Source organism: Macrotis lagotis, chromosome 3, assembly GCF_037893015.1.
Source record: "Macrotis lagotis isolate mMagLag1 chromosome 3, bilby.v1.9.chrom.fasta, whole genome shotgun sequence".
Classification (NCBI taxonomy): Eukaryota; Metazoa; Chordata; class Mammalia; order Peramelemorphia; family Peramelidae; genus Macrotis; species Macrotis lagotis.
Window position 1 is genome coordinate 62,731,367 of NC_133660.1, and position 11,517 is coordinate 62,742,883.

At 34.5% G+C, this 11,517-nt stretch overlaps 1 pseudogene; it reads right to left on the reverse strand.

The window, feature by feature from the left end:
* Nucleotides 1–4,499: 4,499 nt before the first annotated feature.
* On the reverse strand, nt 4,500–5,275 carry LOC141516107 (olfactory receptor 6C2-like; annotated as a pseudogene).
* Between the last annotated feature and the right edge of the window lie 6,242 nt (nt 5,276–11,517).

The window sequence follows — 11,517 nt, forward strand, 5'->3', positions numbered from 1 at the left end:
TTCAATCAATAAGCATTTATTAAGCTATACTTCTTGCCTCTGTTTTCAATTCCATACCCTCTCCTTAACACCATACTTTCAGCCAAAACTATTTCAATACTTAAATTAACTACCTCTCTCTCCCAAATTGTCAGCCTCTTCAGATCTCTGCCTTAATTTGGTGTGATAGCATGTTATGTTGAAAAAATATGATTTCTGCCTGTTTTATTTGTTATTTACTTGTTTTGGGTTCATTTAAAGGGTAGTTAGCAATAAATTAATATAAACTGAAACTATAATTCATCTCTTGTAAAATGGAAAATGAATCAAATTGTTTTTATGAAACTCTGAGAGTGTTTCACTCCCAGATTGATGTTTTGTGATTTTAATTAGGTCACCTTTTGTCTTCATTATAATGTCATTGAATGAATGTTGCCTCAGATAAACTAAGACCTGGAAAAGATGTTAATTTATTGTCACTCATTGTATCTAGGCCATCTACAATGATCTTGACTTTTGTCTTGCCACTAGACTTCAATGACTCTGGAGGAGTAAAGCTGATGACTGTGTAGCTCTCTCACTAATTCATTCACAAGCAAAGACATCACCTTCATGATAATGTAGCTGCTGGCTACTTGAATTCAGATCTGTTTATGAGGAATCATTATTCAAACTTGGGAAAGCAAGGGTGGAAATAAAACAAAAATTTATTAAAGGAAATTACAACACATAAGAAAATGGTAGGTAAAAAAGACAGAAATAAAAAAACAGTCCAGCTGAACTTGACTGGACGAACAAGTCAAGAGAAGACTGGTGGCCCTGAATGGAGTCCAACCCAAGTTTTTATGCCTTACCTCTCATCCAGAGGGCAAAAGGTGAACTCCTTTCCCCTTACTGGACCTAGAATTAGGGAGTAAGTAGAGCCTAAGGAGATCAGGATAGATACAAATTTTACATTAAATAATGAATCATTGGCAGTAGATTTATATCAAGAATGGGAATCTCCACTGAATGTGAGAAGATTTAGCAGTCTTTAAGATTAAAAATTTTGTTTCTGTTACATTCATAATTCTCTTCTAGTCAATTTACATCTCAAGAGTAGGTGATAGTCAATTTACATTTCCACCCAATTTCTACATTCATAATTCTCTGCATCTTTTCTCTGCATTAATATCATTGGTCTTATTAGAGAAGGAAAGATGAATAAAGACAACAATAATAAATCACTCTGGGTATTTATCATTCCTTCTTCTTGAAACATAAGCAACACATCTTCTCTTTTTTTTATACTTCTCTTTGATATTCTTTCTTTCTATTCCTGCTCAGTGCTCCATTGACATTTTTGTGATATTCATTTTCAGTTCTTCAAAAAATGTTTATTCTATGTATCACAGTGGTACTAGAACAAAGACTTAGAAGGCCTCTGGAAAGGAAAAGAGACCATCCCTCAATTAATAGTAAGAATATAATTTCTGTCGATTACAAAGATCCATAGTTGTTGTGGATACTTTTAACATGGAGGACTTTTTGCTTTTCACATTATATGAAGTATTCAAAAGTATTAGTTGCAATATAATAATAGTTTAAAATGACACCAAGAAATTGTAACACCCTGGATTTCTGTTCCAACTAAGAATCTTTTAAAAAGTTTTTCCCAATTATAGTATTAAATTACTTCTTTATTTTTACTACTATTTTGACCCCCGGACTTTACAACTGGACAACTTTTAAGAAATGCATAATTTGGGGTAGTTAGGTGGTACAGTGAATAGAGCACCGGCCTTGGAGTCAGGAGTACCTGGGTTCAAATCCAGCCTCAGACACTTAATAATTACTTAGCTGTGTGCCCTTGGGCAAGCCACTTAACCCCATTGCCTTGAAAAATCTAAAAAAAAAAAAGAAAGAAAGAAATGCATAATTTATACCATTATACCCTTTTGGTCTTACTGCCATGTATCATAAAGAAAGATATAATTAAACTTGTGGTGATCTCTTCTCTGGATAGTGTACTAAGGTAACTTTTTTCTGTTGTCTGAAATAAATATAAACTACATGTCTGTAGAATGGCCATATAGCCTACCTTTAACCACCTTCTTAGTACCTGTTTTGTTATTTCAATTCTCAAGAAAATGTTTATGAAACTTGTATAAAACAATATATAATCTTGGATCTTTTCTTTATCTGCAAACAGAATCCATTAATATTAGTACTTTGCTTAATTTATCCCCATTAGTTTTTTATAATGCCATCTCAACTAAATAATTCCTCCCCGGGGGCAAAACAGCAAACTCACTTCCAGCAAATATAAAGAGGCATTTTCAGGATTTATTGTTCATTTCCTGCTCATTATCATTTACTTTATCTTCTAATTCTCATCATCACATATCATTTCCTATGTATTTGGCCATATGGAAGATTTTCAATTTTCATTTTTCCCCAACAACCTGTTCTCACTTGATCTTAGAGAGAATTCTTCAAATATTGCTAATGCTATGACTTATAAAGTCTTCAGTTCTCAATGATGGATGCTCCATCAACACTTTGTTAAGTCTCAGTTGTTTCCCTGCACCTAATTCTCGTTCTTTTCCTCTTGACTTTATTCTTTTTGGCTTGCTTCAAAAAGGAAGCTCCAAATAATTTTTTGACACTTACACATTTAGTTTCACTCCAGGGTCTCAGTAGTTATCTTTGATGGCTATTTTCAGTTTATGAATAGATTCTTCTCATTCATCCCCACATATAGAACCAAATTCTTAAAGAACAGTTACCTTGTCTAACTTTTTTCTTTACAGAAGTCACAAATGACTCTTTTCATCTTTATTACTCTCTTCTTTATCTCCCTTCCCCCTGGTATCCATAAGGAATTTCTTAGTAGGAAATGACATCTCAAAACATCTTCAAATCAATAAATGATTATCATGGTCAGATGGATGCCAAAAATCATATAACATTAGGTTAGGAGTCCATGTAGAATTTTGGTTGAAGTAAAAGTACTACTTCTATGCAATCGGGTCTGCATTCACACAACATTAGAAAGAATTCAGATAAAATGATTCTTAAAATACTAAATTGAGCACATGGAGATCAACTGCTTCAGCATAAGTTTTCTGAACCAATTGGGTTAATAATTAGAGAGTAAGATTATACATCTAAGAAGATGTACAATTTCTTCTCATTATATGATTTATCTAATTTCTATACTAAATCTTTGCAATGAGAAAAATATTACTTTAAAAATATACTGAAAATTACTAAATATGTTATTGTTCTTGTCATTATTGAGTTGGTTTGATCCTCTATTACTAATTAAGGTTAGCTCAATATTATGGGGTCTGATGTTTCCTTGTGTGCATAGATCTGAACTAGCTGAAAAGATTTTGCTACATTCAAATAAACATAAGGTTTTGTTCCCCTTACATTCAATATCACATAACCTCAGGGAAGAATTTTTTAAAATCATTTGGCAATTGTGATCATTTAGTAAAGTATTTTACCCTGGTTTTTGTTAGGAAGGAGTGGTAGAAAATGATAATGAACATAAAGACTGGGTTTCACCACTTTACAGTCGTGTAGCCATAAGCAAGATGCTTTACTTATCTAAGCACATTTCTTCATGTGCTATGTAAGAATAAAAAATACTTGATTTTCTATCCCACAGACTTGTAAAAATAGTAGACTTTCGGGGCAACTAGGTGCATAGTGGATAGAGCACAGGCCCTGAAGTCAGGAGAATCCAAGTTCAAATCTGGCCTCAGACACTTAATAATTACATAGATGTATGACCTTGGGCAAGTTACTTAATGTCCCATTGCCTTGCAAAAGAAAATAATAAATAGTAGACTTTGACCTGTCACGCCTCTCTCTCTCTCTCTCTCTCTCTCTCTCTCTCTCTCTCTCTCTCGCCCAGTCAACTCTCTTGACTGTTCTTTTATCTCTGTCTCTCTCTTTACCTATTCCTCTGTCTCTGCCTCACTCTTTGTCTACCAGGTCTTTATTATTCAATTATTCAATCTGTCTTAAGTGCCTCTGATCCTTGAAGAGGAGTTTTTTTTAAAACCTGTTTACTTTGTTATATTCTATAATAAAATCCGGAGCAGTTTTAACATCCCAGAGAGTTGTGAATTCCTTCACCTTTTCAGTGGCCTTAAATCTTCTGTCTTCAATCTCTAAATCTTTAAAAATCAGCAACACCCTGAAGGCTTCATTGAAGAACTTTAGAATTGACTGTACAGCTTGGGAGACCTGACACAGGACCACCCACCATGGTTTGCCCTCCTCGGTGAGGGGGCTGCCCTTTATGAGGAAGGCAGAATGGAAGAAGCTCAAAAGAAACATGACATAGTTACCTTCATGATCACTGGCACAAATCGTTCTTATTATTGGTATAAATCTTCACATGCTTGCAGTAGATACTCCCTAACACATTGAAAATTTTGAGACTCCTTGGTCTTTGAGCATTTGCTGAGATGGTGTACTGGGGTATGGCCACTACACATGCTACAGTTTCTTGAAGCTACAGATCATTTGATATAGATGAAGATGCAACTGCCATAGGTGATGAAGACAACAATCATGTGGGAGGAAAAAGTGGAAAAGGCCTTTTTCCTTTGCTGAGCTGAAGGAAATCTGAGAACCATCCTAATAATGTATGCATAGGATAAAACACTAAGAATAAGGTGATAATGAGTGTCAACACAGTAAAGATCAAAATCGTCTTCTGTATGAATTGTGTGTCTCAGCATGCAGTCTTGAATATAGGAAATGCATCACAGCCAAAATGACCAACAACATTGGAGTCACAGAATTCTAGCTGGAGGCCCAGACTAAGAAGTGGGAGGATGATCATCAACCTAGCCAGCCAGAAACTCAGCAGGAGCTGGTTACAGACTTTGCTGTTCATGACTGTGTAGTGCAGAGGTTTGCAGATGGTCACATAAAGATCATAGGACATGGTGGCCAGAAGAAAGAATTTTGTTGTACCAAGAAGGATGACAAAAAATATTTGGGCAAAACAAGCATTATAGGTAATAGTATTGTCCCCAGTTGACAAACTATAGAGATATCTGGGAATATAGGAAGTGGTGAATGCTATTTCTAAAAAGGAAAAGTTTCAGAGGAAAAAATGCAAGGGTGTCTTAAGTTGTGCATCCATCAAGGTAAGGGTGATGATGATAAGGTTTCCAATTATAGTCAAAACATATGTGAAAAAGAGAAATATGAAAATCAGAACCTTTAGCTGTGGATCATCTGTTATTTCTTGAAGGATAAATAATGTTATTCCTATATGATTTCTCATCTATGCCTGTGTATAAAAGAAGAGAGTGATTAGATCTGAGAAGGGCAGGAAAATGTACAACAGTCCTAGGAATCAGAGGGGGAAACTCATGTAAATTATCACTGGATGTTCCTTTTACTAGATAAAAACATCATTGAATCAAGCATGTCTCAGTTATAAATTAGGGATAATAAGTAAGGAGGTTTTTTAGAGTTAATTTTCTTTGGTATTCTCTAACACCCTTGCCTACACTATCTCCTCATATATTCCTTGTGTATTTCTTTACAATTATCACCCTTTCATCTCAGTCACTTTTAAAAATATTCTCATTATTTTTTACTTATAATCTAAACACTCCTCCTTTTCCTTAATCATACACCAGAGAGTCATGGAATCTTGCTTTTTATCCATCTCTGATGCTTATTACTTGTGATTGTGGACAATTTTGGAGTTTATTTTGTCTCATCTGTAAAATGAGATTAATGATATCTGTGTTGTTTACTCATAGAGTTATTGTGAGTGAAGTACTTTGTAAAACTTAATGTGTTATATTTGATAGGGTCATTCACTGTACCAGTTCAAAGAAGGACTCTGTGAGTCAATTCAAGGAATATTAAAATGAGGAGACATGATAATTTTCTCTCACTTAAATTACTACATTTTGTGGTAAATATAATTCCAAATAATGTATTATGTGGCAACCTAGCATCTACACTAGAGGAGAGAGAGGGGATGAATCATAATGCACAATACTAATACAAAAGAGATTAATTAGGAGATGTTTTTTACATATAGTTGAAGAATTGGATTTATGATGAGATATATGTATAGACTGTATACTGACTAGGTCAATAGAAGAGTGTGACAGCTTTAGCCAAAGAAGATCTTTTACCATTTCCTTTTTGTCTTGGAAAGAAATCTCTTCTCTGACTTGGGTTAGATATGCTCCCTCCTTTAGGAGGATTTCAGGAGGGTGCCTAATGGGACTAAAGATAGAATCTGCTTTCTCTAATTCCATACTTTGAGACCTTTGAGTTAGTACTGAGAAGAATGATAAAGAGTGTGAGATAGGAATGTTTCCCAGTTTATTTATAGTTACTTAACAAGGAAGAAATAGAAGTCTTAAATATGACCTCACATGTTATAGGTTAATGCAGTTTTGACTGGGAAAATAATAGAATGATTTCTCTGCTAGTTCCAAGGGTGAAACCAAAAAAAAAAAAAAAAAAAGAAGTAAAGAAAGAAAGAAAGAAAGAAGCAATTAAAATTCTATAGATATAAAAGACAATAGCTAATTAATGTGAACATGGTCTGCCTTCCCAGGTATTTCTTCTTCATAAATTGTCTGGTTGAAGCCAGTAATGTGAGGATCAAAATGTTTTTGGATTTGCTAAATGGCTTTTCCCCTCAGAATTTTAACAATAATGCCAATATCCTAAAAAAGAGATAAGGGTCTCAATGTAAATGTTTATTTTCATGTATTTATTTTCTAGTAATATAAATTGATTTATATTTCCCTATGTGTGTGTGTGTGAATAAACATTTATGTAGCACCTACTTTTTGCCAGATACTGTACTAAGCACTTTTTACAAATATTATTTAATTTGATTCTCGTAACAAGGATCTTAACAATTCCTACAAGTAAGTGCTAATTTTACAATTGAGGAATTTGGGGCAATTCCAAGTGAAATTCTAGGCTTGCACAGATGGTGTCTGAATACAGATTTGAATTCAGGTCTTCTTTTATCCAGACCCAATGCTCTATCAACTGTGCTTATTCCCCATCAAAAGAAAGGGATGTAGAACCCACAAACTAAGCATTATGAAATGAAGCGTGACAGTCATAGTTCAAGAGCCCCCCACAACATTTAATAGACTAAAACTGCACCCAGGGTTTTGAGTCATCCTGGTTAGATGCACACTCTTCTTGTTTCAATTATTATCAATTTGTTCTTCTGATCTTTATTTTCAGGAGAGCTTAAGTGTATAATACTGACCAAGTAAAAACTTGTTTCTGGATTTTCAATAGTATTTCTGTTTTTGCAACCTGAAATGATATGCTTCCATCTCTATCATTCTTTGAAGAGTTTTCATTGATCAACTTGTCTGGGCCCATTAAGAATGAGCTTTGTCTTGTTTCCGGTTACAATGATCTGATGTCAAATCATATACTTGTATCATAACCATGAACTCTTTGTGTAAACAAATGTGTTCAATTAAAAAAATAGTAACTTTGTAAAACTGCAAATCACTGACACCAAAGAAGGGAGTATACTCTAGAATAATGATGTTGAAGGAGAAATATTTGTCTAACCTCTCCTATAATATTAAGGAACTATTATTATTATTATTATTATTATTATTATTATTATTATTATTATCTATGTTTGTCTGATATTTTTGAGGGCCTCTGACTCCCTCTTCATTGTTCATTTTGACCCTCTTCTCAAAAGTAAGATTTGACAACCTTCTCAAGATATAGAAAGCAGCCTCAACCCCTTACCCCAATCTTCCTCCTTCCTGACTCAACCTTCCATTGTAGATACCTGACTCCTTTAGGAAAACTTATTGATGAGTGAAATGCTGAGAATTTTTATGTGCTATACTTTTGTAGACATAATTATTTGATTATCTGTTATGAACCTATAATCTATTTGAATAATATAACAGAATTGAAGCCTGGAATTAATAACTGATTATTTTGTAGGAACAATGAAAGGAAATATTAAAATTATGACCACCTCTAATATTTCTGATATTACTAAATAATGTATAATATAATAATTTTGTAAAATTTAATAAATGTGTTAATTGACTTGAATACCTGGTTGCTCTTATTTTTTTTATTATATTGGAATTAATAGCACATGTTAGAAAAAGTCATCTAAGATGTTCAGATGGTTTTAAAGAATTCTGAAAGCAATGATGTATGTATTTATTTTAAACATGGGTAATAACTAAATGGGTTCATTGCAAAAGAAAGTTGTTTTTTTATAAAAATCCAGTTCTAAATGCCAATTGATATTATTGTATTTTTACATCTTAAGTTTTGCTTATTATATTTCATTTATAACACTATCCTTAGGTACATGAACAACAATTGAATTATGATTTTTCTCTGGATCTCTTTGCTTATACCTAATCCTAATCACAGTTTGGCACCCTCTGATTCCCCTTAATGCTCAAACCATTAGAAGCTCTGGTTATAGGTAATTGCTATATTACAATATATTGATAACTGATCTGTTTGATATTAGATATAATAGAATAAAAAGACAACAACATGCCAGTGAAGCCATTTAGCCCTCTGGGGTTTGATATTAATACTGTAGATGAGGTTAGCAGCCCTTGAAAGAATAACCTTAGCCTCAATTGGGATAGGATTCTTTTAAAGGAATGCCTCACCTGACAGATCTGGAATTTTGCTCATTGAAAAGGATTATCTGTGTGACTGGCTTGTGAAGGACATCTAATAAATATATCCCTTTGTGCTCTTTAATAGCAAATTGCTATAATCATGTCAGGTGCACAATAATTAAGTATAAGAGTGAGCCATTGGAATTTTATCTTCTAAAAACATCCTTAATAATTGGCAAGTATTAGGATGTGAGTCTTTATCACAAGTTCCCTTAAGGAAAAGGAAATATCAACATGGCTACTTATATCAGGAGAATGCATTTATTGGTCTGTTTTTTACTGTTTTAAAAAAGAGAGATTCATTCTTCTAGAGTTTTTGTTCACTGTAAACATTGCTAAAGTTAAAATAGAAAATTTTGTTGTTGGTGGCTAGGTGCACAGTGGATAGAGCACCAGCCCTAGAGTCAGGAGTACCTGAGCTCAAATACCACCTCAGATACTTAATAATTACCTAGTGGTGTGGCCTTGGGCAAGCCACAACCCCATTTGCCTTACAAAAACCTAAAAAAAAAAGAATTTAAAAAGAAAATCTTGTTGCAAACTACTTATTGAACATGTGCAGTTCTAAAATAGTTATTCAGAACATTGTTTATATTATTCTTGATCTTTTGATTTCAACTCAATGTGGCAACAATTAATGAATCTGTGCTATATTGGAACCCATGTTCTTATTAAAAATATTCTGATACTGGCTCAGTTTATAAAATATAATTCTTATTCTTCTAGCTTTTTCTAGTATTTTTTCCTACTTAGTGATGTCTGTTAAATAACCCTCTCTGATTTTGTTCACTTGACCTTTTTTCCTGAGTTTTGTTTCTCTAGGTTACCAATAGCAGCCTCTGCAGGATGCCAACCAGATGTGCCAGTTCTGATAGTCAACATCCTACGGACTTTGAATTCCCTCCACAATGCATTCACCTCCAAATAGATCCTGAAAGGTCCAGATGAATCTGGGTCCCAAATAATTTGAAGGAAGGAAATGATGCAGGGAAGGGAGATTTGTGGTTGGAAGCAGATTATGTATACTTTATATGTTAAATTTTATAGAATGTTATCTGCTCATATGCCTAGTGTTCCACTGTTAAATGTAAAATTTGTACCACCTCCTTATTCCCAAACCCCAGGTTCCGTTCCCCTTCTCATTACCTGACCCTGGGACAAGCTTATGCTGGCATGATAGGAAACTTAGAGGGTTTAATGTTGGACTTAGAAGTCATGCACCTTGGGACAGAAAGGACCAGTATAGAGTACACCTATTGGAGAACACCTGGAGCCAGGTGCTAGATCACTCCCCAATGACACCCTTTGTCCAAACCATTACAGAAGTGCATTTAAGTGCATCTTCTTGGCTCTATGTTCACCTTGAAAGGATGACTATCTCTCTCTTTCTCTTTCTTAGGCCATATGTTTCTGGCCTAGGCCCTCTGGAGAACCATGGAACCCTATGCCAGGTGCCCAGACTAAGCCAGGACTTAAGGCTGCCTATCCTTTCTCTCTGTCTGTCTTTCTCTCTCTCTCTCTCTCTCTCTCTCTCTCTCTCTCTCTCTCTCTCTCTCTCTCTCTCCCCTCTCTCTATCTCTCTCTCCCCCTTACCTTGCCTAACCTTCCCTCAAAGTGTTTGCTGCTTTTCTAGGAAATTTTAATCTCCACACTTTGTAAATCATCTTACAATAAATCCTGAGCAGTTATAAATCCCAAGGATCTAAGTGATTTCCTTCACTATTCAAAGAAACTCTCAATTCTCATCTCTTGATCTTTAATTGATGACCCCAAATCTCATCCACAACACAATGGGTTTCATTTAAGAACAGAACCCAATCTTTAAATACCCCTTTTCCTGAGGCCATTTTCCCATCATCAATTAGATATTCTTTTTTTTCTTTTTTTTACAATCCATTTTCATTCCTCCTGGAATTGCTTCTGATTTTTAAATTCCCTCTTGGAATCATTGATGCTAAAAGGTTAGCAACCATAGTTGAATTGTTATCTGAAGTATGGATATCCCCTCTACAACAGTCCCAATAGGTAATCCAACTTCTGCCAGGTTATTTATTTTTCTCTTGCATTCAAAATACAGATACTGACTATATAGTTATATATAGAATATAACCTGAGAAAAGGTCCTCCATCAGTTTTGACCTTTTGACCTTATAAATAATAATCAAATTAAATGTGTGTTAATGCTCAGAATTTGTCCTATAATGGACAAATGTTAACTTCAGAGTTTGACCTTAAGAAAGAACATATTCAGATTGTGTGTGTGTGTGTGTGTGTGTGTATGTGTTTCTCTAAGCTTGTTGATTATACAAGTGTGCTTGAAGGTTCTGGCTAGAGAGCCAATCCCCCCCACCCCAGATGGAGTCCTGAACTGAAGTTTTAATTACTTTATCAGAAGGCATGATCTAAAAAGCTGCCTCTGGCTTGTCCAATCAAAGGAAGGAGCACCCTTCAATTTAGTATGAGGATGGACCAACTCAGGATGTGTCAGAGAAGATGGATACCAAACAATCCATTAAAAGGAGTACCTATCAGTTATACTAAAGACCTTCACAAAACATGGACATCTGTATCAGGAATATCAAAAATCATAAAAAGTTGTGCATCATCTGACCTCAAACTGACAAGATAAGCCTGAACTTGAATATACAAGTAGTTTGGGAAATGATTACTTTTGGGGACAGCTGGTTGGTCCCCCTAAGAATAAACATTCCCTTTAGGTATTTTCCCAATGCTCAGTACCTGGGATCCCAAAAACAATACATAGATCATACAACCTGGCATAGAGCCCTCTTTGTTTAAAGATTCATTTATACTGGGAGTCTCCCCTGAGATATGGACACATAAC